The sequence below is a fragment of the Esox lucius genome, chromosome 20, assembly GCF_011004845.1.
Source record: "Esox lucius isolate fEsoLuc1 chromosome 20, fEsoLuc1.pri, whole genome shotgun sequence".
NCBI lineage: Eukaryota > Metazoa > Chordata > Actinopteri > Esociformes > Esocidae > Esox > Esox lucius.
Window position 1 is genome coordinate 15,578,297 of NC_047588.1, and position 26,760 is coordinate 15,605,056.

The following is a 26,760-nucleotide window of genomic DNA, read 5'->3' on the forward strand; positions in this document are numbered from 1 at the left end:
ACTGGTTGCAGACTCCGTTTGCAAGTTTCCAGATGTGTGCATCCAATTCTGTACAAAAGTGAGTTGTAGAAGGAGGAGTCAAACAAAAAAGTTTAAACAAAAACCTCTCAAACAAGGTCCGGCGCTATCCCTCCCTTGCCATAGGACGGTCTGCCTGCCAATTTAAAACACGAAAGGCGTGTCTTAAACGTTGCTGCTATTCGCCGAGGAAAGAATGTTGTGTTTGCAGTCCAGCTCCAGCGCGCGTGGATCTGTCATAACAAGAGGCGCTCTTTTGCAGCTTTCGCGCTCTGGGAATAATATTTTTTTGGTGGAAAAAACAAATCGCTTCTCAGGGCTTACGTGCTGTGCGTATGCGCTTGTGCAATACGGTTCGCTGTCCTGCAAGAGCCAACAAGATTATTGTCAACGACACAAGATAGCTCAAACGAAATAAGAAGGTAAGAACTAGATGGCACGTTTTCCGTCAGTTGCTGACTTTGGTCGCTGCGTCTACATTGAACTTGAGCATTCGCAGTATATAGGGATGCCACAAGTTTGTCCCTTTATCTGCATACAGTGGACAGTGGGCTATTCAAAACAAAACAAAGTCAAAACAGCTCTTAGAATAGGTATGCCAACTTTAGAGCTTTTTGATACATTCAGGCCATCGATTACAGCGCTTATTAACCGTATTTATGGAATAATGTTACGTTCGTCAACTGTTTTAATTTCGACCGTTTTAAGCTCTTACAAAGTGATTAATAATGTACCATTTATTTCCATGTTACTACATAAAGATATAAAAGGGGTGACATGATACATCAATCATGAGGAGCATCATTTCTCATGCTTAGTCTGTACAGATTTGGCAAAAATCGTGTGCCATACAATTGTTTGTTGAAAGCATTACACTAAATATATACATTTATATTTTTTGTTACACTTAAAACTTGATGCTATTAAATCCCTGGCTATTGCTTGTGGTGACTTTTTATGCAGGTTTCAAGTGCACTGTAACCTCCGTATGTTACATTTTTGCTTTAACTTGGACACATATCCAAAATATAGAAATGTGTATGATGGCAAAATGAATGCTTCTAAAAGAAACAGTAACTTAATATGATAATACAATGAGACTTACTTTAATCATCGGGATTCTTTAATAATTACGCCGGATAGTTCTTTAATACTAATTTCATAGTTGTTGTCACATTATCCTACAACTTCAGTTGATTCAGGAAAACGTGAAAGTCGAATGAAATATACAGTAACTTTTTTTGGTAATGCGAATCAATACGAATCAAGAACAGCAAAGTGCATTGAGGATATTGTGGATTGACAGAAGGTGTCGATGTTACGAGGGTCTTATATCGTGTCAAGATTACTGAGTTAAGATTTTTGGTCCGTGTAAGTTTTTATTCCTGTTTTACGGGTAAACAAGGAACAATCAGAAATGTGAAAATTAATTAAATTAAAATTAATTTTGAATATTAATAGTCAAATAATCGTGATTTCTTTTTGCAAGTAAAACCCAAAACATAAATTGATATTTCGATTTATCACAGGTAGGTTGGGTCAAATTTGCAATGCTTGTCATTAGTCAATTGCACAGACAATACTTCCTAAATAAAGAATTCAGCTTCCTAAATCTTTTTATGTACCTGTCAAAATTTATTTTGATGTTGAAATAATTCATCATTAATGGATTAATAGCTGCATATACTGTGCCAAGGTATGCGATTATTTGTCTAGTAATTATTGAACTGCTCTTACTGTAAATAGTTTGCTGACTGGTATGGGGCGGCTTATAGCCTAGCGTTTACAGCATTGTGCCAGAAACCAAGGGTGAAAAATCTGTATATGTGCCCTTGAGCAAGTAAGTTCTCAATAAGAGCATATTTAGATGACAAAATGTACATTTATCCTAGCTTACCTTTGATCATCTCCTCCAGTTATCACTCAAAAGTATTGTTGCCATCCAAAATTCTGTTCAATATCTACACCCGCTATACTCAATAGCAAGACCACTGGCAGAATCCATTCCCAGAAAGATGATACTCTGATATAGTTTTCAAAATATATTTTATTTACACTTTCAAGACTTTTATGTAAATTCTTAATTGACTTTAATGGAATACTAAAAGTATCACTTTCTCTCGAACCATTCAAGCTACAGTGTGACAGCCGGTCATGGTCTGTGCTCTGCTGGCTGTTGCATTTCTATGTTCAGTGTCTTTATGTTCTAGTTGTTCTGTTTCTATCTTCTTTGACTGGTTTCATCTGTGTCTAGTTTAGTCTTCACCTGTAACTTGTTTATTGCTAATCATGTCCCTGTTTAAGTTCCTCCTGCCCTGGTGTTGGTTGTCTGTCATTGTTTTATGTGGCGTCGGTGTTAAGTCATTGTTTTAAGTCAGGTTATGTATCTCAAGAGCCTTGTATGTTTAGCAAGCATTGGATTAAAGAACCTTTGTTTGAACACGTCTGTGCCTGTGTCCTGCCGCAACCCTGAGATGTTACATACAGAGATCAAACCAAATGTGTGGCCTATCCCAACTTCAAATGCTTTAACAATGATATAAATGTGTATTATTTGCATATTTTGTTTGTTACTACTGGTATCTTATGAACACACGCATAAAAAATATATATATACAATTTCAGGAAATAAACATTAAACCCAGACTTTCAGTTTGGATTTTAACTTTCAAATTAGTAATATTACTAATGTGTACATTTATATTCTGGGCATTTTACATTACAACAATGGTAATACAGGTCTTTAACTTTTTATTCATTTTGTTTGGCTAAGCAACATGACTACGTAGGGCTGAAAGGAAGCCAGTATCAAATCTAGGTCACACACTGACAAATGTTTCTAAGTCAGCTGCCAGGTCTATGGTCTGACACAAGCAGAATATTGTGGGAAAAAAACATAGATAAAACAATAGATCTCTGAATAATGTAATGTTGAAGTTAAGCAAGTCACGGTTGTGACATCTTACAACCAGTTAAGGTGTTTTGTGCATCAATGATTAATATTTAGGAAGTTTCACTGTGTCACGAAAGCTAGCATAGTTAACTATAAAGCAACAACTCAGTCAAAGTTTATGTTATTAAACAAGCAATGGGGCTTTATATTTTATCACATGAAAATATACATATACTCTACCAGTGCTAGCTAACTGCTGTTTATAAGTTGGTTGCTGCTAACGAAAATTAATGTTGAATATTATCACAAAAACAACTGTCTGTTGTTGCCGCAATAGCTACTACAGTAATGTAAAGCTGGTAGATGTCTCCCAATAAGTCAGCTGCTACTGTAAACAGCTGATTGGAAGCAGAGCAGAGATTTGTTGAACCACAGATCTGTTAAACAATTTCCGACAAACCATTGTCAGGATTTAGGGGCAGCTATCAAGGAAGTCAGGTTCAGTAGTAGCTAGGTTTGTCTGTAACATCATTCGAAGGACACATTCTGTCTGGGTTTAAAAAAGTAAAATATGTTCCCTTTGCTCCAGTGCACAATTACTAGTAATTCAGTAGATAAGCTTTAAAACGACTGAAAATAGCCTATTTAAAAATGTTAAGCGTCCCATGTGTTATTAGCTGGGTGTTTATTACCACACTTATAAATGATAATGTCCATCCAGATGTTTGCCAACTAGAACATTTGAGTGACTGAACATTCTGAAATACTATTCCTCCTTAGGAAAATGTAAATATATTTTCCTTGATTCCTCTCTCATCTCAATCTCAATACCCATTGGATGAGATCAGAGGTCCCTCACTTTTCACCTTATCCATTGGGTTTTGAGAAATAACAGAGCAGAGAGGTTGTGGAAATCAAGGAAATTAATTTGACATTATCTTGTTTCCTCCTTTCTTCCCCTCATTATTACCCGATCCTAGCAATTAAAGTCATAAAACTATGTAGCCACTTTTTTGCTTTATGAGTTGCATAGTGATTAGGGCAACTTAATACAAGTTCTATCTAATGTATTGTTTTATTTACTGTAACTGCTGTTATTGAAGTTATTTCCTTCGTCAGTAACATCAGAGGTCAGTGTTTGGTACAAGTTGGGTCTAAGCCATGAAAGATGAGTTTCCAGCTAATAGAGCTTAGGCATAATTACCAGTTGAAGGGCAGATTCTGTGAGTCATTCCCAGTCTTAAAGTCTGTGGTGAATTCCCTCTTCCACTGGGTTACGAATGCAGCTTACGATTATCAGTCAGCAAAAGAAGATTCACAAATAGGATATTAGGAATACTCTATCCAGTTTCAGTTAGGAAATATCTGTGTTTCTTTATAATGGACTGGTTAGGATGCAATCTACTATGTTTTTCGTGTAAATCTATAAATCCACTAGTCTTTCAAACAATTTCATGGAATCATCTTTGGCCATTGAAACGTTGTGAACAGAAGATGCTTACATTATTAGGATTTGTTTTGCCAGTAAAGATCCAGTTGAAATGCATAGCCCTGTGCACCGTGAGGTTTTGAGCTGGCTAATTTCACAGAATTGGACATGCACTCTCTGTGGTCTCTGTTGTATGGTTACTAAACCTTGCAGGTCTTGTCCTGCTATTATTTGATTATTCAGCTCAATGTCACAGTCAAATCTCTTTTAATTTCTGACAGCTCCTTAAAATCAACATGAGGATGATTTCTCTTGTGGATCACTTTACATTTTCCTCGTCAGCTTTAACCAGTGTCCTGCTGTGTATCAGTTCTTATAGCACAGTAAAACAAATAATATTTGCCCTGGATTGTATGATTAGGCAAATAAACAGTTTTATACTATTTGAGTTTATACACTGATGCTATATATATATACAGTATTCTAACAAAACACCTTTAGGCAGGCTATAGATTAAGGTTATTTTAGCCTTGGTTATGCATTGCTTTCACATCAGGTTCATACAAGTTTCGTATTTGTTTAATGGGTTTTGATAAATACAAGCCATCACTATATTATCTAGCCTACCATATGACTGGCAAGTTAACTAAACCCCATGTTTTTCAGTGGGGTTAAGTAGGGACCATTGTGGGCAGGCAATTTGGAGTTTCTATGAATGTGGGTTAAATGCAGGCTATTCTCAAGTTTGGTTGCTTAAATATTCTTTTTTGTTATTGATACCTTTCTTTTTCTAGTTAAAATGTTTTGCCTGTACAGTTTTTATAATAATACAATATGTTTTTATGTTATTCATGAACCCTTTATGCTCTTCCCAACAGCAACGTTTTTTCTTTAGCCTTAATTGTCAATTGTCATAATTCTGTGGTGTAATAGATCAGGATAAACAGATCGATCAAAAACTTTAGGCAAAACTACATTAGATGATAAGACAACCCATTCTCACATTTCCAACTTTCAGTTGTTGAGGCAAATACAGTATCATGACGTTTCCTGTACCACCTATGGCTGGGGATTACACTGCTCATCAATGCCTTACTCAGACGTTCCCAAACTGGGGGTCACGACCCCATGTGGGGTCACCTGATATGAAAATGAGGGCGGGGGAGAAACACTAAAAGTAAAAATGATTTATTATAAAAGATAAAAGTCAACCAATTAGAGAGCCCTTAGGGTTGTGAGAAAAGGCACAACACGTTGCGCTTGAGTGATTCCCATCATTAATTGCTAAGCCCGGTTTGCTGCTGCAAAATGTATAGTTTTCTCAGACCACCATGCACGGCCAGCTTGGAGGCTAGTACATCAAGTGAAGCCGAGGCAACCGAGCAGTACAAAATCAGAAAACGTTCTTGAAAATATGACAAAACCTACCTTCAGTATGGCTTTACCAGCATCATTAAAAACGACTAAGGCCAAACTGCCTATTGTGTGGAAATGTCCTCTCACGTGAAAGCATGATGCATAACAAGCTTTAATGGTGCCTTGACACCACAAACAAGGAACATGCCGACAAACCCAAGCTTTTTTTGAAGTACATACTGTTGCAGAGACCTTTATATTACCAGCCACAATTGATATGGTAAAAACAATGTGTGGGGAGCAAGAGGCACAGAAACACACAGCAATACCTTTAACAGATAACACTGTTAAACGAAGAATTGATGCTATTGCTAGAAATCAAGAGGAAACACTGATTGAACGTATCAAAAACTCCCCAGCTTATGCTCTCTAAATGGATGTTAGCTGTGAGGGCTGGGATGCCCATGCATTGACATTGACGCTACATGTCGCTGGATGCTATTCACAAGGACATATTGTTCTATTACACGATTCCCGAACATGAGACTGCACAGGGTCTCACACCAAAACTCAGTGGTTATCAAGGGGGAGGGTGTTAGAAAGATTTTTTGAATCAAGAGAGGAACTGTAGTCATTTGCAATGGATGTAAATAAGACAGACTTATTCACAGACTTATTTACATCACTTTCTGTGTGACAAGAAGAACATTTCTCCTTTCCTATGTAACAGAGATATTTGGAAAACCGAATGAACTGAACGTAAGCTTGCAAGGGAAAAACAAAAACAATACAAATGAGTGACCGAATGCTACATACAACGCAATCACGGATCACTATGGAGGAGTTTTTGTTCCTAACTCAACAGGACCCTGCTGTCTCCCTCTAAGCATTAAAACTCATGATACCCTTCACTACCTCATCTTTGTGAAGCTGGATTCAGTGCTCTTGTCTGCATTATAAGCAAATATCGATCTAGGTTGGATGTGAGAGCAGAGATGAGGTGCGCACTATCGACCACGCCCCCTGACTTTGAGAAACTACGATGCGACAAATAACAACAGTTGAAGTTGTCTGTTGATTATATCATTATTCTAAGGTCACAAGAATTTTTAGACATCTAAATGGGGTCGTGGGACAAATTGTTTGGGAACCCCTGCCTTGCACAATGATTTAAGCTGCCAAATGATCAGGTGCATACATTTTGAACATAAAACTACTCCAGAAGACATTATCTAATTCTACACTGCACAAGTTATGAAACACCATGATATTGTGAGAGAAAACAATGTGAAAAAAGAATGTTTGTATTTCTATAATAGAGCTTGAATCATCCAAATGGTCTTTTCAACATTTTCTGGTTGTGCACCCAGTCCTTGGGCAAGGTGTTGTAAAACCCTTGATTTTGTTGTGATACATCATACCATTTAATGATTTTTAAAACATCTCTGAATGAGGTTTTGCAATACTGAATTTAAAGCCTCCTTTTAATTGGTGGCAGTTGACATGTTAGAAAACAGTTGACATGAATATTTCAAGCACTGTATGGACAACTTGAATGAAATGCAATATGATTTCCTTCACACTGGTCACTTAGACGACCCAGACTCACGGAGACTAAAATATCCTATAATTAAGCAGCAGCATGCCTCAGTTGATTTCCCTTAGTAAGATAGTCTTCGTAATGTTGGTATGTGATAACTTTGTCTGTATTCCAAAGTTAAGAAGGAGTTTAATAATTCCTACTAATTTGGTGAAAACTCACAAGCCCTAGGACATCATTATCTTACAGTACAAGCAAGGTTGTTTTTCTCTTTTTAAATGTGTTTCTTGCCTCAGGTATTTCATTAAAAACAATATTCACCCACATTTCCTACACATGGAAAGAAATGTACAGTTGGTGCTATAGTTTTTCATTGGTGCTTTGTCCTTTGGGCTAAACTGATCTGTTGCAGAAAATTACAATACTTTCATAGGTGGTTTAGATGTCATATTTAGGTGGTAATATTGCTTCCGTTCATCAGAGTTGGAATATCTCACTTGTTTGTTGGATTTATAGTTTTTGAGTAAAATGTTTTTCATATTGTTAGTAATATTCTATCCAACCGTCTATCCATCCTCTGAAAATCTCTTTTCATCTTTCTCTCTCCCTCTTTCTTTCAACTTTCCATCACACACCATAGCAACGCATACCTTTCTTGCCTATTACCAAGCTCCATTCAATAAGTTACTCAGGTTCTGCTGGCATGTGTGATGGCTGTAAATGACTGGAGCTGAGAGGCGAGTGTCAGCAGTCCATTCCTTCTCCACCGGTTCCAAAATTGCATACCATCCAGCTTTCATTTCAGCCCTGAAAGAGCTGTTGCTTGGTTAGCATGGCTAATGGTGCATTTAGAGCAGGGTGTAATTTTATTTCCAATTTTCAATGGTGGTGTAGTTTTTGTCTTAAATGACACGAGCAGGGCCACAGGGCTTTGCTAGGCATGAATGACTGTGTCTCCCAAATGGTCCTCAGGGGAATGAGGGCTGAAATCGTCTCCGTCCCAGGCACCCCAAGATCATGGTCTTGTGGGCTGGATGTACAGTACAGCCATTTACCCCAACACTTCCTCCCTGTACCGACTCAGGTGTCTCTCCAACTGATTCAACACATTCCAGAGCTGGCCTACTGCACTGTTTAGAGAAGCAACTTCATTAGGAGAAAATAAAGATAAAATTAAATACATCTTTTGAGTCAATTGTCTTCAACAGATTACAGTACATTGCAGAGGCTAAGTTAACTGGAATAACTTCCTTCTTTCTTTGTATCTCATAGTTGCAAATAAATATTACTTTTATTGTATCTTTTTTAACATTGTTATTGTAGAGCATTGACACTAACCATCTGTCTGAGGGGACTCTGAAATATTACCTATGTTGCTGGAGTAAAAAAATTGCAGTGCGACTGTTTTGCTTGAAGACGCAACAGTTAATCTTCCCCTCCCATTCCAGCATATGGGACTTTGTTTGGCCCTGCACCTGAGAGAAGCACTGGACTGTGGGACCTCATATTTCATAGTGATGCTAGTTACCAACTCGGCAGCCAATGGGAACCCCACATATGGCTTAGGGGGATGTGGAAGGAGTGGCATGAGGGGAAAGTCAAGAAAGGGGGGATGTTAGGCTGGTTTGCTTCCAGTCTCGCTGCCTTCTTTCCTCTGTCCAGTGAAAGGTCCCAGACCCCTTGGGGAGTGAATTATTTCCTGCCATCCCCAGAGCCTTCCCATAATCCATAACCTGAAGCTGACATTGGAAAGAACAGTCCCAGCTATCTACCGAGACACCATTCCTTGGGCTTCAGGTCTGGTCTCTCCAATGGACATTAACATGTTGCACTAAGCATTAAATAGAGGGGTTGAGAAAAGTGTGAATTTCTGCCTCTTGGCTTGGCATGTCAGCGGAAGGGTGTCTTCAATCATTCTGTGACAAGCAGAGAGGGCGGGCAGTTTGCCATTGGGAATCTACTGCACTGCATTTCAGCTTTTAGCTCCTAGCAATGCAGTAACTTCTTTTTCTCAGAACAATGATACGGTTTTAATATTTTATCGTATTTTGCTAATCATTTATTGCATTCTCTAAGCCATGGTTCATCATTACACACAGCTCGGTCACTGCACCAAAACCAAAAATACATTGGGATAGAAGTCAGCATAGAATGCCAACTGAAACCATATTAAGTAGACGTTGTCATAACTTTAACGAGAGTGGACTATGTTTCATGAGATTGTTCCGGAGCAGTATGGGTTGGAAACCGGACCACCGCCCGTCAGCAAAAACTCCCCAATATCTTTCTCCACTGTCTTTGCAAAATAAAGCATAGAAAATGGCTAACAATCCTAACAAGTAAATAAATATATTTCCCAAGCTTTTGTTATAGTCGTTCTCTTGAATCTGAGGTCATTATGACACTAGCCTCACTTTGCTGTGCTCATTTTCAGTTAAGAGATCAGTTGTTCCTTCTCTTATTAGCAAGATGGAGTCCAGAGTAAACAGAATACTTAAGGAAACAATCGGAGTGGACATAGCAGAGGTGGGACTAAGTTATTGTTTTACAAGTCACAAGTTAGTGTCAAGTCTTAGCATTCAAGTCCCAAGTCAAAACAGGCAAGTGCGAGTTAAGTCCCAAGTCAAGTCTCAAGTCCTTAATTTCATATTTTTACAAGAGTAATAGTTAGTATATGGCATTTACTCATATTATGAATGTCTTTAAAAATATATATTACTTTCCAAATAAACATTATATTTCCATGAAAATACATGGGCAGCCATGAGAAAGACACATCGGTATGATAACGAAAAAAAATTAATATTGTAGTGCTCTCTCTCTCTGTATGCCATTAAATTATCATCATTTAGTAAAAGGTATATCAAAACAACTGCTACTAAACTTCAAGTCTGCCTACAATTTGATCAACAATCGAGGATCACTATAGGGCGCAATTAGGTGATGTAGGCTTGTACACAATCGCCCAACCTTAACACAAACACACACACCCTCTCTGTGTGTGGTTACAGTAGGCTAAAGTATGTAAATGGTTTTTAGAACAACAATAACGTCCGACAGGATTTAGTCTACCAACTGACTAGCTAGTTGTAACTCAGTCTTGGGTGCAATGATCACTTTCCCACACTGACTGACTGTGTGGAGGCCCATTGATTTAACGTTATGCTAGCCTACATGTTACACTAACAAAGTTTTTAGCTGATGCTATATTAGCCACAACCGGCTGTTCTTTGTGCAGCTTCAAATGTTGAACAAAGTTGGAAGTTGTTGCACCCCCAGCTTTTATTTTCTCCCCGCGTGTTTTGTTTTACAACAGCGTCTTTATATCCAGAAACAATCATTTTTGGTATCATCTTTGCAAAGGCTCTGTCTGAATTCACCCGCCGACATTCCTCTGCACAGACATGCCCTACCTGCCAATTCTTTCTCTGCTGGCACAATTTGATTGGCTGTTGTCAGATTCAAACTGTAATCCGTTAAATGAAGAGTTGATGCCTGCCCACTTTTTTAATAGCATAATTTTTAATATTTGGGCTTGGGGAGGGTATCGAGTCAGTTCAAGTCAAAGTCAAGTTACAAGTCATTGGTGTTAATGTCAAAGTTGAGTGTCAAAAGTATTTTTAGATTTTGTCAAGTTGAGTCTAAAGTCATCATATTTGTGAAGTCCACAACTCTGGGACATACTCTGCATTTTATTTCAAGTGCCTGTTTAATGTGTGTGTTAACCACTTACAGTATTTATACGGGCTACTCAAGGGCAGACCAAAAGATCAATCCCCTTTCATACTAACCCAGACACCACCAATGCTCTCTATGCGGTTAACTATTTGACTACTTTTCTTTCTATCTGAAAAATATCCGATGCATTTGTACATCAGTGAGTTTCACTGAGATGATGCACATCTAGATGTTTATGTTCTGGGGTAGGGGAATTTTAAAAACAATAGTTCACTCTAAACTTTATTATAATGCATGCTTAATTCAAGCCCAGAGCCACTACACTTATTACAAAGCCAACTTTAGCCAGTAGCTAAAGTTGGCTTGTAGCACAGCAGAGAGTTGATTGGATTTGTTTCAGTCAATTGTCCTAATGATGTAATTAGTCCTCTCAGCCATCGAGAAGAGTAGCCTGCTCCTCAGCTATTTTATGCCTGTGGGTTGAAACTTAATTGAAAATTCAAAACTGACAAGTTGGTACTTGGGAGAGAGTGTATAGGATAATTCAGTTTTATGAGTAATCTTTTTGTTCTCAGCTTAAAAGATTATATCCTAGGTGTAAATTCTTTGTGAAAATCCCTAGACTATCTGTAATTTAGCTGTCATCCTGGTCTGATATTTTGTACAGCCACACTGTTTAGCTCCTTCCTTCTGTTACAAAATAGTGTTGACCTGGACCAAAACACAATGTCAAATCTATATTTCTATAACGTCAATTTATTGAGACTCATTTTGCACACAAAACACATAATGATTTGACTTACTCTAGATAGGCATTATGTAAAATCAAAATTTTCTTTGTCTGAAATAATTTGTGTGTCGCTCTAAATGTTTTTTTTTTTTCTAGCCTTTTGATTTTGACTTAAATAGCGGCCCCTTTTTTGATTTGTTCTTAGTTTTTTTGCTCTGTTTATTTCTTGTACATGGACAACATTTGTAAATACGCATGTATATTATTTTCCCCAACGAGAGTTTTGTATGTTTAAAAAACAACAAAAAAAACATTAATGATGCTAATGGTAAATTTAGCAAATTAGGCAATGATGTCATTTAGCGACTTCTAGCGACTTTTAGGACAGCCAATAGCGACTTTCCTTACTGAGGAGTTGGCAACAATGCATGAACGCACCCCAGTCAATCAGATCCCAATCACCCTCATTCTGTGCACCTTTGTCCCCACCTGTGTCTGGTTTATGCCCCTATTTAGTTCGGTTCAGTTCTCCCTACCCTTTTGTGAGGTATTGTTTGTCACGCCATCATCCATTACTGAGCCTTCTGTTTGCGCCTTCGTCTAGTGCTAGTCTTATATCGATTATCGTGTTTTCGCCCATCGCCTGATCTGCTCTTCGACTCTGTCTCTAGCCCTGTGATTTTGTATTGATTCGTATCTCGTGATTCTGACCCTAGACTGTACGACTGTCCTTCGCCTTGCCCTACCGGGAGTTCGTCTCCCTTATAAACCGCCTGCTCCGCGATTGGAACCAGCCTCTCTCCCTTTCCCCGTTCATTACAGATTCCAGTGATTATCAGCTAGATTATGTCAATTATATTTCTAAATTTGGTGGTCAGACGATCTTGTTTCTAGCCATACCCTTTCCACTTGTAGCTAGTCACAATTGTACACAGTACAGTGTATGAGCTGGCTCATATTTATGTTAGCATTTGCAATCTTTCCCTATCTCTGTTGTTCAATGCGGCCCATAAGCCAATGCCCACACATTCTCCGCCCATCGTCCAGTTGACGCTTGTAAAGCTAGCCAACGGACACATGTCGTCCATTGTCATTTTACCTTCCTGATCAAGCTTAGAGTTGGTGTACTGATGGTTTTACATCACATAATCTTCAGTGACGAATTAGCTTACTTCTGAAGGTGCCGTTAACACAACCATACCTTTCAGGAATTCATATGTAACTGTTTTGTGTATGAACATAAATCGGTGCAATTATGTTTGCTATCAACGTCCTTAGTGTTATTGGTCCTTAATGACTCGCTATTACGTGGCTCCTTAACATTTGTTTACTATGTTGGTCCTTAACACAATTAATTCAAAATAAAAATAGTTTACGAATAACATTTGGTGTTAAGGTTAGACGATAGAGTACTGGCGTATGGGATAGGATTACGTTTAAGGTTAGGTTACAGTTAAGGTTAGGCGTCACAGTACACAGTACAGGAAAGGGTTGGGATGAAGTTTAGGAATAAGGTTACATTGACAGAAAAAAACCTGTCTAAACAACACAATTCCCCAACCAAAACATTTCTTCTTCTCGCTGGAAATGAACATGCAAAAACTGAAAATGCCTGTCTAAAACACAATTCCCCAACAAAAAGGTGTCGCCTCTCGATGGAATAGAACTTGCAATCATACTGTTGGTTGGTTGCTGAAACGCCCACCCATCGTCCCTGACCACAGCACCCTAGCAAACAGCTACTCTATTTAACTATGAACACATTCATAACTGCCCCTATTGCCCGGGTTCTGATGGTAAATAGCACATCTCATAATGTTGATACTGAAAGTAATCTCGAGTCATTAAGGACCATTAGAACCGATATGTTTATATTGAACGTAATAGCACTGCTGATATGTTCATACTGAATGTTATTCCGTTTTCCAAAATAGATACACATGTGCATAATTCCTGTGATGATGTGTTGGGTTAACAGGGAATTGGTGAAAGCATCAAACCCAATTTAAGCCAATCAGATTGCAAATATAACAGAACCCGTTTCATAAATTAATTTAAGCACTCATGCCAGGAGCCCCAAATGCCCCACACGCCCCAAATAGCAGTCTGATTGCATTGACTGTGTTCAGTATTGACACTGTTTTATTTCATTAGCCTCATCAGTGGCAGTCATTTAAATGGAGTCCTTGACAAGGCAGTAATTAGCTCAGATTCTAAATACAGGTGAGTGTTGGCTGCTCTCCCATTACTCTGCTGCTGTAAGCAGAGTCCGGGAAATTATAGAAGATTTGAGGAGTGTGTGTATTTGGGAGAAAGAGTTCAACCAAAGGGTAGAATGAAAATAAATATGAAGAAAGTTGCAGACCACACTCTGGACAAGTGACAGGCCTCGGCCCTCCTTTCCAGACTGGCTGTCTTCTTGTGGTTAAGTAAAGCATTTCTCAGCAACGTTAACCCGTTGTCAAACATGGTTTTAGGCTGCTTAGCCAACCCGCTGCAGCCACGGGCCGGGAACACAGGCAACTATCTGGTTACGCACCATGATCCGAAGTGGATGGGTTGCAACAATTATGGGAGGAATATAACATCCCCATGTCAGCATATGGTCTTATATTTATATGTTCAGGCCAGTAAAGGATTCCCAATCCTTAAGAGTATTTAAGTACAAAAACATGTTTTATATGCATCATAAAACATTCTTTCTATTTGTATGTGATGTTTGTTCGCGCTACATTTGTGTTTCTGTAAGGAGTAATCCTTAATCCTTAAATTAACTTTTGTTATCCTCTAAAGAGGCCACACCATTAAATTATCTGGAAGGAAAGGGCACCATACTTAAATAGTTACATGCATGGACATACTCTCCTATAGCCTTCTGCATGAGAACACACACACACTCACAGAGTTGTTTGATTAGTGTGACAGGAAGATTGTGCTCCATACCCTGAGGTTTGGTAAGGGAACAAGTTTTGTGAAGTAATATTTCATAATTTATTACCTTTATTTTTATGCATTGAGTCTCATCATCACTGAGGATTACTGAGCAAAGACTAAGATCATTACCTTTTTCAGTCCTACATTTAACTGTGACACTCACAATCCACCCGTGTCCCATAGAAAGCTCAATGGCCAGTATGGCCTTGAGATTCTTTTTGATACTGTCTGTGTTATAATAGTATTTATGAACTTTAAACACTTTCCTTTTGTCTACATTGTGCAAAAAGCAACTCATTTTGCTATAATCTAGTTACTCCGCAGCTCATTTTCTCATACAATACAGGTTCTGGGAAGAAGCCTTCAGGTAAAGTGCTGCAGGCTATACATACACGTTATTGATTGCTGCAGTTCCAGTGGGGCTAAAGGTGCAGTGGTTTTGTGTTCCAAATGATCTTTTAATCACTTCATAATGAGGGCAGCCTCCCTTCATCCTGCCTCATTGATTAGCTGCTCATAGTGAAACTTGAGCCAGGCGTCTCTTTAGTTCGCAGTCTTATCCCATATGTCTGGGTTCTGGACTAAGTGTTTACTTTGGATTCACCTGTTGTTTGAGTTTAGCGAGATGTATCCATCTATAGGGTTTCAGCTGATTTTATTTCTGGTGGCACGATTATCTGGTTTTTGTATTGTAAATTGTTGTGATTATGCAATGGATTTGACCATAGCTTAAATCCACTTAGGTCTTGCATGATATTGTTATTATTTAAATTTGCATTTTAATGTGGACTAATGATGTTCTTAGAAACCTGAGTTTCTTAGTACTCAGGGATGAACTATTCCACAGACAGAAAATGTGTAAGTGGAGTACTGAGGGAGGGAGGGTGGGAGGAGAAAGCTTGGAAGACAGTTTAAGTAATGTGACATAATAGGAATATCTTTATTTCTTAAGTCTTACAGTCTTTGTGTTCTTCGTGTCTGTGGCCCAGTTATTGTGTATATACCCTACACAATAGACCAATTACTGCACAGGAAGAAATATTTTAAGAATGTAGTTATATACTTATTCTATGTGGAGTTATGATCACTTCTCAATGTGGCTTATTGCAGTTTTTGGAACTGAGGATTTTTATGGGCCTGAAATATGAAATGAAGCAAGAAATTAAAAACCTTAGATAACATTTTCTTTTTTAAATGCCTGAAGCACCTGCTTCATGCAGTAATTCCTCATCCAATTCAGGCTCTGCACACGCAGAAGATACCTGTTTTTCACTCCTCAGTCCTGATCCACAGGCCAGAAATGAAATACAAAAAATAAACTTCACTACAAATGTACTGTTATCCTATGCATTTTGCATTCTGCCAATGCGTGAAGAGAACATTTTATAACAAATTCTTCAAATTATGCCACAATGGAAAAATGTGACACATTTTACCATGGGATGGAGAGAAATACAAATTGACACATTCTGCCATGACTTGCCAATATGATATCAATAGGCCCCTGGGAGGCCAGGTGGCCTGGGCTTGTCCCATATTATCTGTTTGTTATACATTTAGAAGTACTACAAGTTTAGATAGCTAGCTAGACTAATTACCAAATTAAAACAGTTTTAGCTGACATGGTATCTTTTACTCCTTTACTCTCAATTGTAAAATTGGCGGGCCATCCCTATGGATTCTGCCAATTAGGTTTTTATGAGCAACTATCTATGAACAGCAGTTTTGTTTGACCTTGTTACTGCATGACTTTGCCAGGGTCTGTGAAGACTTGTTGCTGGCACTGTACATGTAGTCTATGCACTATATATTGCTTTCAGAGCCTCTGCCTTGTTCAGTTGTCAACATGTGGTCATAATTGTGATGTCAGGCGTTTAGTTTGGACAAGGTGTGTGATTAGTTCAGAAACAGGGCAATTTTTAAACTAGCCTACGGTCAAAATCTGGGCCCGTCTGGGTAAAATGGTCCCCCCATCCTCCACACGGCAGACGTCCCAGTCCATGAGTCTGTCAGTTAACCGTGTGGTGACTCATCCGCACAGCTGTTAGTGGGCATGCGTGCGTGTGCATGTGTGTGGCTCTTTGATTTTGACCATGTGTTTGTGATTATTGCTGTGTTTCGTCTTTCACACAAAGTAGCCTTAACAGAAAATACATATTTGTGTTGACACACACAAAGGCACACCCGCAGGTTCTCTGTCTCCTGTCCAGTGCATCTGAGGCGGCTTCATTCCATCCTCCTTTATTGCTATCCTACGTCTCACCGGCTCGACAGTCTCTCCCTAAGGAGCGCTCACTGGTGACTGACGGTACGAGAAACAACGGAAGGTAAACAAGTCTGTAACCGTACAGCATAATATTGCTTCAATGCATCGTTTCAGAAAATCTAGTGAGAGAGAGTAAAGAGAGTTGAGTGAAGACAGATGAGAGGTAGCGGTGAGAGTTAAGGGATAACCTGATTATGAGAGGAGAAAGTTAAGAGAGACAAGAGAGAGAGTAAAGAGACATATTATAAGACCTATTTTAATATATTGTATCTGCAGCAATAGTGGAATGAGTGGGTTTCACAACACGTATTCACCAGAAATTATTTTCAGTGCATACAAAAGCGTAGTCTAAAATGTAGACTTTCTATTGACAGAATACATACTGGCACAAACATATTGACAAAGTTGAACCGAATACCCTCTATTTTTCTCATTGCAAAAATTCTATACAGTTCACTACAAGTCTAAAACAAGCATTGCATAGTGTAGGGAATCATTGTGCCATCTAAATAATTTTTTTATATTTTTTAAATATCAAGAAATAAAATGTCTACAGCTGCTACATAAAAGATGAAGTGAAAATAGGGTAGATGTAACAGTATGCATTCATCTGGGATACTCCAATTATTATAGCTTACAATACAATAGGTTTAATTGATTTTACAATTTGCAAAATACATGGTACGTTAAGAATTTTGCAAAGCGTGTGATTGTAGCATTGTTTGTAGGAGGCAGAACACAGGTGCAGGGAAGACCTTTAATTAAAAAAACTAAGACGTAACAAAACTAAAACTAGACATGAACAGCACAAAGTTACAAAGGAACAGGATCCAAACAATGCCAGACAATATACAGCAGGGGATAAGGAAAATAAATAGGGCCAGTAGTCAGGAACACAGGAGAGGGCAGTAACAACAGGCAGGCGTCTGTGCTCCAAATGAGGTAGAGAGGGGATTAGATCTTACTGCCACAGCCGGCCTGCCATGCCAATACATGACAGTGATATGGAAGGGTTTTGCCAAAACGTATGATATGATATGAATTAAGTTTCAAACCAAACTGTTTTTGATGCTATTCTCCTAGTTTATTTCTCTTCAACCATTTGTCATTGCTTGTTTGAGTAGAGATGATTGCGTGTCTTAGTGGAGCTGATGGAAGAGAAGCAGGGTGCCTCTTTCGCAAGGTCGCCTTCTGTTGACCATTAGAAATTCTGCATTTTCGAATGTTCTTTTGTATGAATCCAAAATATCTCTGATGAAAAAATCTGGTGAAACACTGTTCTTCTTCAATCACTACAGATATATTGTATTGTATTGTTACATTTCGAAATATTCATAGTCTTAATGCCCCTTCAAGTCATAATGCCCCTTATCTTAATTGATTAATGGACATTTCTACTTTAACCAGCCTTGCACATTAAACCACACTCCAGCAGTTCCTCCTATTTTGTCTTCCATTTGCACCCTTCTGAGGAGCAAATATGTACGGTAATGGAAAGAGACTGAGCTCTGAGGAATAAGTATCGTACACTCAGGTCAGTGATTGCATTGAGGCGACCATTCACAAGAAGACCTTTTTAATTCTGTTATTTTAATTAACCAGCTAGCATAATGTCTACGTCCAAGTGTCTACCCGCTCGTCTTGGCAGACTAGGATGAGTACGCCTGCAGTGTGTTCACTTGGGTTCTGAGGTCCCTGCCTCCAATTATATTTCCCATTCAGTCATTTTATTATTTTTTATTATTTCTTTTGCACTTTCAGATTAGCATGATAATACCCCATGGGGGGGGGGGGGGGGCGCCAGCCCAGGGTTGCTAATCAGATTCACTGCGTGTACAGCCTGGTTATTATGGTACTGAATGCACCATCAGTTAAACTCATAGTCTGCATTCTAGTATTACTCTCAGTATCACAGACTGACTTGTCCAAGTAAAAAAACAGATACTTTCCAATACGTATTCAGTATTCCAAGTTTTAAGATAACTGTAATATTCAGTTTTTTATAGACTACAAGTTAAAAGAATATTAAAATGAGCTGTATCTTAGTTTATTGATATTATAGAATAATTATCTCCCTTCTTGGGAAGCCTTCCTCCTAGACATCCACACCATTCAACTTTTGTCCACACCGCCTGATCAGTCAGAAAGTCACGTGGGTCACCATGTGATTGGGCAGGCTCACTAACCTAACAACCTCATTTAGCTTTAGCTGGCGCTCATACTGTCAGAGGGATTCGCTAGAGAATGATGAGTCCAGGTAACCCTTTCTGACCAAGCCTCCCCCTCTCCAGATGATGCTTTCCCTATGACATCGCCCACGGTGCCTCTGCGGCCCAGTCATGTCTCAAACCTAGATCACGCTTTCACCTACAAGCATGATTTTATGAAATGAGCACTTTTTCCATATTTACAATACCATTTTTACATTATATTTACAATACAATATTTCACAATATTTATGCTTTGTAATCTTTACTGTGGTGTTCAGCATTATAAATGAGTGTCTTAGACTTTATCGCAATAACATTAAGAACTAAACACCAAAATGACACTAATGTACAAATATCACAAAGATGCTCCAGCCACAACTTTATTGTAATATTGTTGCAACATTGCCTGAGAAGCAGCTCAAAACCAGCATACCCTTTACAAGGTTAATTACAATGTCAAATGTGGTCAATTAATTCAAGTCTATACGTACACACCTATTGTTTGCATTGTAAATACTAACATTTTTGTTTTAATATGCCATTTAATTGATTTTGATGTTACACAAATAATGTCTTGCTCCCTGCCTTCCACAACGTAATATCTTGTCCACTGGATCTTTCCCTACTATAATAAGGAAAGACCAGCAGAAGGGCTATTCAGCCTTTCAGATTACACTACACAATTTAATGTTTTATTGGATAAATAAATCAATTTTTGTGTCCTCAGGTGCAACCCCTGAAAGATGAGCGTTTCCTGGACAATTTATTCACCCCCTCTGCGGGCCTTTAGGGTTTGATGCGGAAAGTTGTTGCATTTGTTTGTTGTCATGGTTTCAGTGTGGACGGTCTGGTGTGGGTCACACCACCTTGAACCTCTTTTCTGGATTAATTGGGTTGGTTGTGACAGGATTCGGCTGCTGCCCCTCCCCTTGACACATGGACGTCGTCACAGCTTGACAGACACTGGACAGAGGCAGCACAGACAAGCGCCTGTCATGGTCAGAGTAGAGCCGGAAGAGGTCAGGAGTCAGGATTTAGACAGGGTTGTGGTTTGACCAGAATTCTGATCGATTTTCATTGTGGGTGTCTGGGTTGGAGGGTCATTTTAAGTTGGAGGCAGAGGCGGAGCTTTATTGGATGCAAAAGTTGAGCGGCACCCATGGCAGCCAATCAGAAGGGCCCACAAGAAGTTGATCTAACGGTTGAAAAAATTATTAACAGCGGAATACAATTATTTTATGATATTTTTGCTAGAAACTATTTAGTTGACATTGAAGTGATGAACAATTATATATTTTTTATGATTACATAATGGATTTGTATGATCATCCAGTCTGTGACTGTGAGCGTGTAACCAGTGTTGACAGATGAGAAGGTTTCCTGCACAATTAGGCTATTTTTGTCTGTGGACAAAAAAGGGTTGGGTGGGTCAATTTCCAAATAGGGTTGTATAGAAAAAAATTGCATTTGTAAGTTTTTTATGCATGTTCTGAACTGTGGAAGATAGCTAGTTTAAGGAACAAAACATAAAAATGTAACGAAGATATGTCTGCCACTCAGATGAAAGAAAAGCAATACATTATAGAAATGTATATAATGATATGTGCCCTTGAGAAACGTCTTTAGTAAAGTTGTTGAGCAGCAGAAGCATTAGAAGATGGACAGATCTGATGTTACAATGACGGGAACAGCTTCAAGTGAAGGAGTGAATGCAGCTATGATCCAGGTCCAACAGTAGCCAGCAGCGAGGTTCTGTAACTACAGGTACACCTCTATCTTTTAGTTGGGAAATCAGAAAGCAATCTTAAGACTTCAGTGGTGGTGGGCAAAGGTTCACACCCATGGGAGAGAAAGCTAAGCTCCGCCCCTGGAGGAAGGTCAAGTCAATTGCCCCTGCTACCCCCTGTGAAGTTGTAGAGTACTGGAATGTGGTGAAGTAATGGAGAGAGACGATTGGTCACAACATGCCTCACCCTTCTACTGGACAGTGTGTCAGCTTTCACTGTGACTGAAATTCTACACTGACCCACGTTCTCCTTTAATAGACAGTATAGTGTGTATGTGTGCCAGATGATCATGCTCTTGGTATTCCGTGGATATGCTCCACTCTGTCTTCTGCTCTCCTTACATGTTATCTGGAACAAAGGAACAAGAAAAGTCATGTTTTGACAGGGAGATGTATTGCCCAAAAGAAAGCTTCGGGGGTTTGGCTTCTTCAAAACTGATGATATTTTAATGATATTTGATTGGCAAATTGTGACTTACACATGGATGATTCTTTGTGTTTCCAGAGAAAAAGCTCAGTGTTGTGCACAAAGTTGGTTCCTTATTTCCCCAAAGTCTTAATTGTAATTGCCGATTTAAATGACTCTGCTCTCCTCAAGCAATTGGAAATAATGTCCACACTCAGAAACAACAACTTCCCTGACAACCATATTGGAGACCCTGCATTTAACATTTCAGGAAAATGTACCATGTTTTACAGATGATATGGTATGCTTTGGATCATGAGCCGTTCCAAGCCTTCTCCATACTCTTTTCTTCCCACCATTCTGGTACAGGTTGATCTTCATTTCATGTCCAAATAATGCTGTTCCAGAACTGGTCTGGATTATTTTTCAAACTGTTGATTTGGCCACTCTTAATGTTCCTGCTATCTCTTTGGTGGATTAAATTTTTTCCAGACAAAGTATGGCCTGTTTCACTTGCATTAATAGCTCCTTTAGTCGCATGTTGCCGGTTCCTCCTTCCTCCAATTTGGATTTGAATCAAATTAAAGCTGAGAGCCTCATTTCTCAACATATGTTTATGTATGTGCCCTGAATATGTTCATGAAATATATAATTTGTGCTTTTTACAATACCATAATACAATGCATGGCATATACAGCTCCGGAAAAAATTAAGAGACCACTGCACCTTTTTATTTTAACAAAAATTAAGAGACCACTGCACCTTTTTCTTTCCTTTCCAAAAAAGTTGAAAAGGAAAGTTTTGAGTGAGGAACAGAAAAGTTAAAATTAAGAGACCGCTGCAAATTGAATGCTTATGTTCCTCACTCAAAACTTTCCTTTTCAACTTTTTTGAAAAGGAAAGAAAAAGGTGCAGTGGTCTCTTAATTTTTGTTAAAATTATTAAATATATGAATATGCAGAACTTTAAGCATTTCTCATCAACACATCATGGAATTTTACCTTCAAGGCATTATTTTCCTGAGAATCTCCTTGTTATAGTAAGTTTAACTATTTATCATTGGCATAATGGGGGAGCAAACCAACATAACCACCAGTCTAGGCCTTATAACTGTGAAAAGACAATTACTATCTTTTACAAACCAAAGCCGATTTGTAAAATGTACAGTATGGTTTTATCATAATTTCTATTAAATACATTGTGAATGCAAGTAAAAAAACAACTGGTTAGAGTGAGTCATCTTAATTTAATATGGACCTATATTCACAGTATCATACAACTGCCATTGTGTCACAATATAATGATAAATGTTTAGTAAATACACCAAAGGTTTGACTTTAGTCACTGACAAGCAGCATATAGCACCTTTTACAGTTTCAATATAATGAACCAATTTGTACTCCAAGTTTACATTTAAAAAAACACAACAATATGCATACATTTTAACACGGTATCATGAATGCCATTCCTCTCTGTAAAAGTACATCAAAGAAACAACTAAAGTGGATAGAAAAAGTCTACTCACCCCTGTTAAAATGCCAGGTTTTTGTGATGTAAAATAATGAGATGAAGATAAATCATGTCCGAACTTTTTCCACCTTTAATGTGACCTATACCATGAACAATTCAATAGAAAAATGAAATGAAAACTTTGAGGAGGAAAAATAAAAAACTCACTAAGCTGTTTGCATAAGTGTGCACACCCTTAAACTAATACTTTGTTGAAGCACCTTTTGATTTTATTACAGCACTCAGTGTTTTTGGGCAGGAGTCACATCTTGACGTGGCAATATTTGCCCACTCTTCTTTGCAAAAGCGCTCCAAATCTGTCAGATTGCAAGGACATCTCCTGTGCACAGCCCTCTTCACCGCACAGATGTTCAATTGGATTCTGGTCTGGGCTCTGGCTGTGCCATTCCAAAACCTTATTCTTCTTCTGGTGAAGCCATGCTTTTGTGGATTTGGATGTGTGCTTTGAATCGTTGTCGTAAAAAGTTTAACTTCATCTTCAGCTTTCTAACGGACGCCTGAAGGTGTTGTGCCAAAATTGCCTGGTATTTGGAACTGTTCATTATTCCCTCCACCCTGACAAAGGCCCTGGTTCCAGCAGAAGAAAAACAGCCCCAAAACGTGATGCTGCCACCACCATGCTTCACTGTGGGTATGGTGTTCTTTGGGTGATGCGCCAAACATACATTTTGGAATTATGGCCAAAAAGTTCAACCTTAGTTTCATTAGAACATAACACATTTTCGGACATGCTTTTGGGAGACTTGATGTTTGTTTTTGCAGACTTCAGCCGGGCTTGGATGTTTTTCTTTGTAAGAAAGGGCTTCTTTCTTGCCACCCTACCCCATAGCCCATTCATATGTAGAATACGTGAGATTGTTGTCACTTGTAGCACACAGCCAGTAATTCCTGCAGTTCTTTTCCCTGACCAGTTTTCTTCTTGTCTTTTCATACATTTTGGAAGGACGTCCGGTTCTTGGTAATGTCTCTGTTGTGCCATATTTCCTCCACTATGATGATTACTGTCTTCACTGTGTTCTATGGTATATCTAATGTTTTGGACATTATTTTGTACCCTTCTCCTGACTGATACATAGACTGTATATATAATGGACGACGCCCTTTCGCTCTTTTCCATTGGTGAAAAATTAAGCCACCAGTGTCCTGATACGGCGCTGACATCTTGGACTTGCGTCTGCGCAGATAGCGATCTTGGGACCAGTTCTGCGCAGTAGTTATGCGCAGTAGCGAGAAGGAAGTAAAGCCCTAAAGCCGCAAAATCAACGGCCCCACCCCTGTGCCCCGCCCTCACTCTCCCTCGCAGAATGTGCATACCGTAATCAATCGCAAGTCCAAGTACAGTACAACCTTTGCTTGTTAAACCTAGACGATATGTTATAGCCTAACTTACATCATGTTTAACCTTAATTTAGAATAGGCATAATACAAAAATAATTGGTAACTTCTAGCTAACGATCACCTGCTAGCTATTAACATGGCTATTAACGAGGCTTGTTGTCTTTTAGCTAACGTTAGCTAGCCCATTACATTTATTTACTAATTAAATAGCTTATAAATTTAACTTACCGAAAAAAAATTCAAAGATCGATTGGAAATGCCAGATCGGTTAGCACAATGTACTGCAGAACAACCCATTATGTCCGTGTGAAATTATAGAAATTTAGAGATTAAATGTAAAGTTCCAATCTCCTCAGTCCTCCGAAGATTCAGTGGCTCCTCGGCTCAGATAGCTGTCAATCACAGCTGTGAATCACGACGTCACACCACCGTTTTTAGAGCATTAAATAACTAACTAAAAACAAACTTATTTTAAAAACAAACTCTTGAATTTACATTAGGGTGATACAAACTACAGTAAATGACAGAAACCAGCTTCGTAAAAAATATATTTGAAGGGTAATTTAATTGTTTAGTTGGTCTCGCGTCCCATTGAATAACATGGGGAGGGCGGGATTTATGACCTATACTGGGACCACTGACCAGGGGGCGATCGAGACGTTTTGGCTTCACTTTTCAGGGCTTGTGCGGCACGCTTGGACTGATATCTTTCAACAATGAGATCCCTTTGATGCTTTGGAAACTCTCTGTGGACCATGACTTCTGCTCTGAGATTCATCAGGAAAATCCTACTAGAAGAGCTGAACTTTATTTGTGATTAATCAGAGTCACTTTAAATGATGGCAGGTGTGAAATGACTTCTATTTAACATGAGTTTTAATGTGATTGGTTAATTCTGAACACAACCACATCCCCAGTTATAAGAGGGTGTGCACACGTATGCAACCAGGTTATTGTATAGGTTTATATTTTAAATCTTTACCCCTCAATGATTTCAATTTGTTTTTCAATTGAATTTGTAAACAGTATAGGTCACATTAAAAGTGGAAAAAGTTCTGACATGATTAATCTTCGTCTCATTATTTTACATCACAAAGACCTGGCATTTTAACAGGGGTATGTAGACTTTTTATATCCACTGTAGATAACAACATAATAACCACATGACAAGAAACAATGCAAGTATGGAAATATATCAGTTAGATGTAAATACTAAATGCATATTACCAACTATAATTTTCTTATTTATGTAAATAGATTTACATGTATTTAAGACATATTAAAACATATTTGAAAACTGAATATGTAAACATATGTATGAAATATATGGCCATCCATTAGTAGTACATATAATCCATATATTAGTATATGTTTAGTAAAAATATAGGCACATATATTAAAGATATGTTTTAGAAATATATGTTAACATATAATACTTGCGTGTGGGAGACTGGACTTTCAGCCCATATGCATTATTTAAGTGTAACTTGAATATATTTTAATAAACAGCCAAAATAAAAATAAAAATTGTCAGTGTCCAATTATTTCCTGACCTAACTGTAAATGGCAGCTTCTGGCAAGGGTATGATTAGGTTTGAAAATAGAAAATAAAACATGAATCCTGTGAAATACTCTTGTGGCTAAAATTGTACTTCATTACATACCACATTGTTTTTCTGAGCTGTGCATTGTGTATTAGTGTTTACATGTTTCCTCCGAATAAATTGGAAGCCTAGGATGTCCAATATTAATTCTTTAGTTCTGGTCCTGGGATCATTATTCTTTATTCAAATTACACAATCGGAACAGATTAAGTTTGCAACCTTAGCTCCTAAGCTCTCTTTGATCTTTGTTTCCCTTTCCATTTTCTTTTCCATTTTTCCTCTTTTAGCAGTTTTTTTGTTTATCTAGTGTACTCTTATACTGGCTAGGCATGAGTATCATTTGAGAATTTCTTGTTTTTAAAGTTTACATGCTGTTTTTTTAATGAGGAAATAATGTTGAATTTCAATTTTTATGTTAAATCATCAATTTATGTCTAGTAAATCATTGTGTTATATTCCCTCCTTTGGTTCTAAATATCATCAGATTTGAAGATGGTTCAGTACACCAGAATGGTAGATACAATGGTCTAGAGTCTATGTCCTTACCCTGCTAAATAGTCATCATTCTATTACATCAACCTTGTGCAACACAGTCGCATAAAAATGAACGTACACCTGTACACAATATTATGGACTTTCAATTATATGTTCTGGTTTATGTATATATGGAGAACCTGTGCCAATTACGTGTTCTGGTGCACGTGTATAAGCTAAAGCTCTGGAAAAAATTAAGAGACCACTGCACCTTTTTCTTTCCTTTCCAAAAAAGTTGAAAAGGAAAGTTTTGAGTGAGGAACAGAAGCGTTCCATTTGCAGTGGTCTCTTAATTTTAACCCTTCTGTTACTCAAAACCCTCCTTTTCGAATGTCTTGGAAAGGAGTGAAACATGTGCAGTCTCTTAATGTTTTCCGGAGCTTTACTGTATGAATTGGGAGTCTGTTGGTTATGGTGACGTCGACACACAAATGCAGAAATTTGGTTAAGGTTAGGATTAAGATTTCAGTTAAGATTACGAAACAGATAAGGTCAGAAAACAATTTCC

The 26,760-nt window shown here is 38.2% G+C and overlaps 1 protein-coding gene across 4 annotated transcripts in view; it reads left to right on the top strand.

Moving 5' to 3' along the window:
- The first annotated feature begins 225 nt into the window (after positions 1–225).
- sema6e (sema domain, transmembrane domain (TM), and cytoplasmic domain, (semaphorin) 6E) overlaps positions 226–26,760 on the top strand; it is a 145,392-nt gene continuing 118,857 nt past the window's right edge. For all 4 annotated transcript variants that reach the window (XM_010904159.3, XM_010904163.3, XM_010904164.3 and 1 more), the window contains exon 1: positions 226–440. The gene's annotated coding sequence lies outside the window, so the exon portion shown is untranslated. The remainder of the gene's footprint in view (positions 441–26,760) is intronic.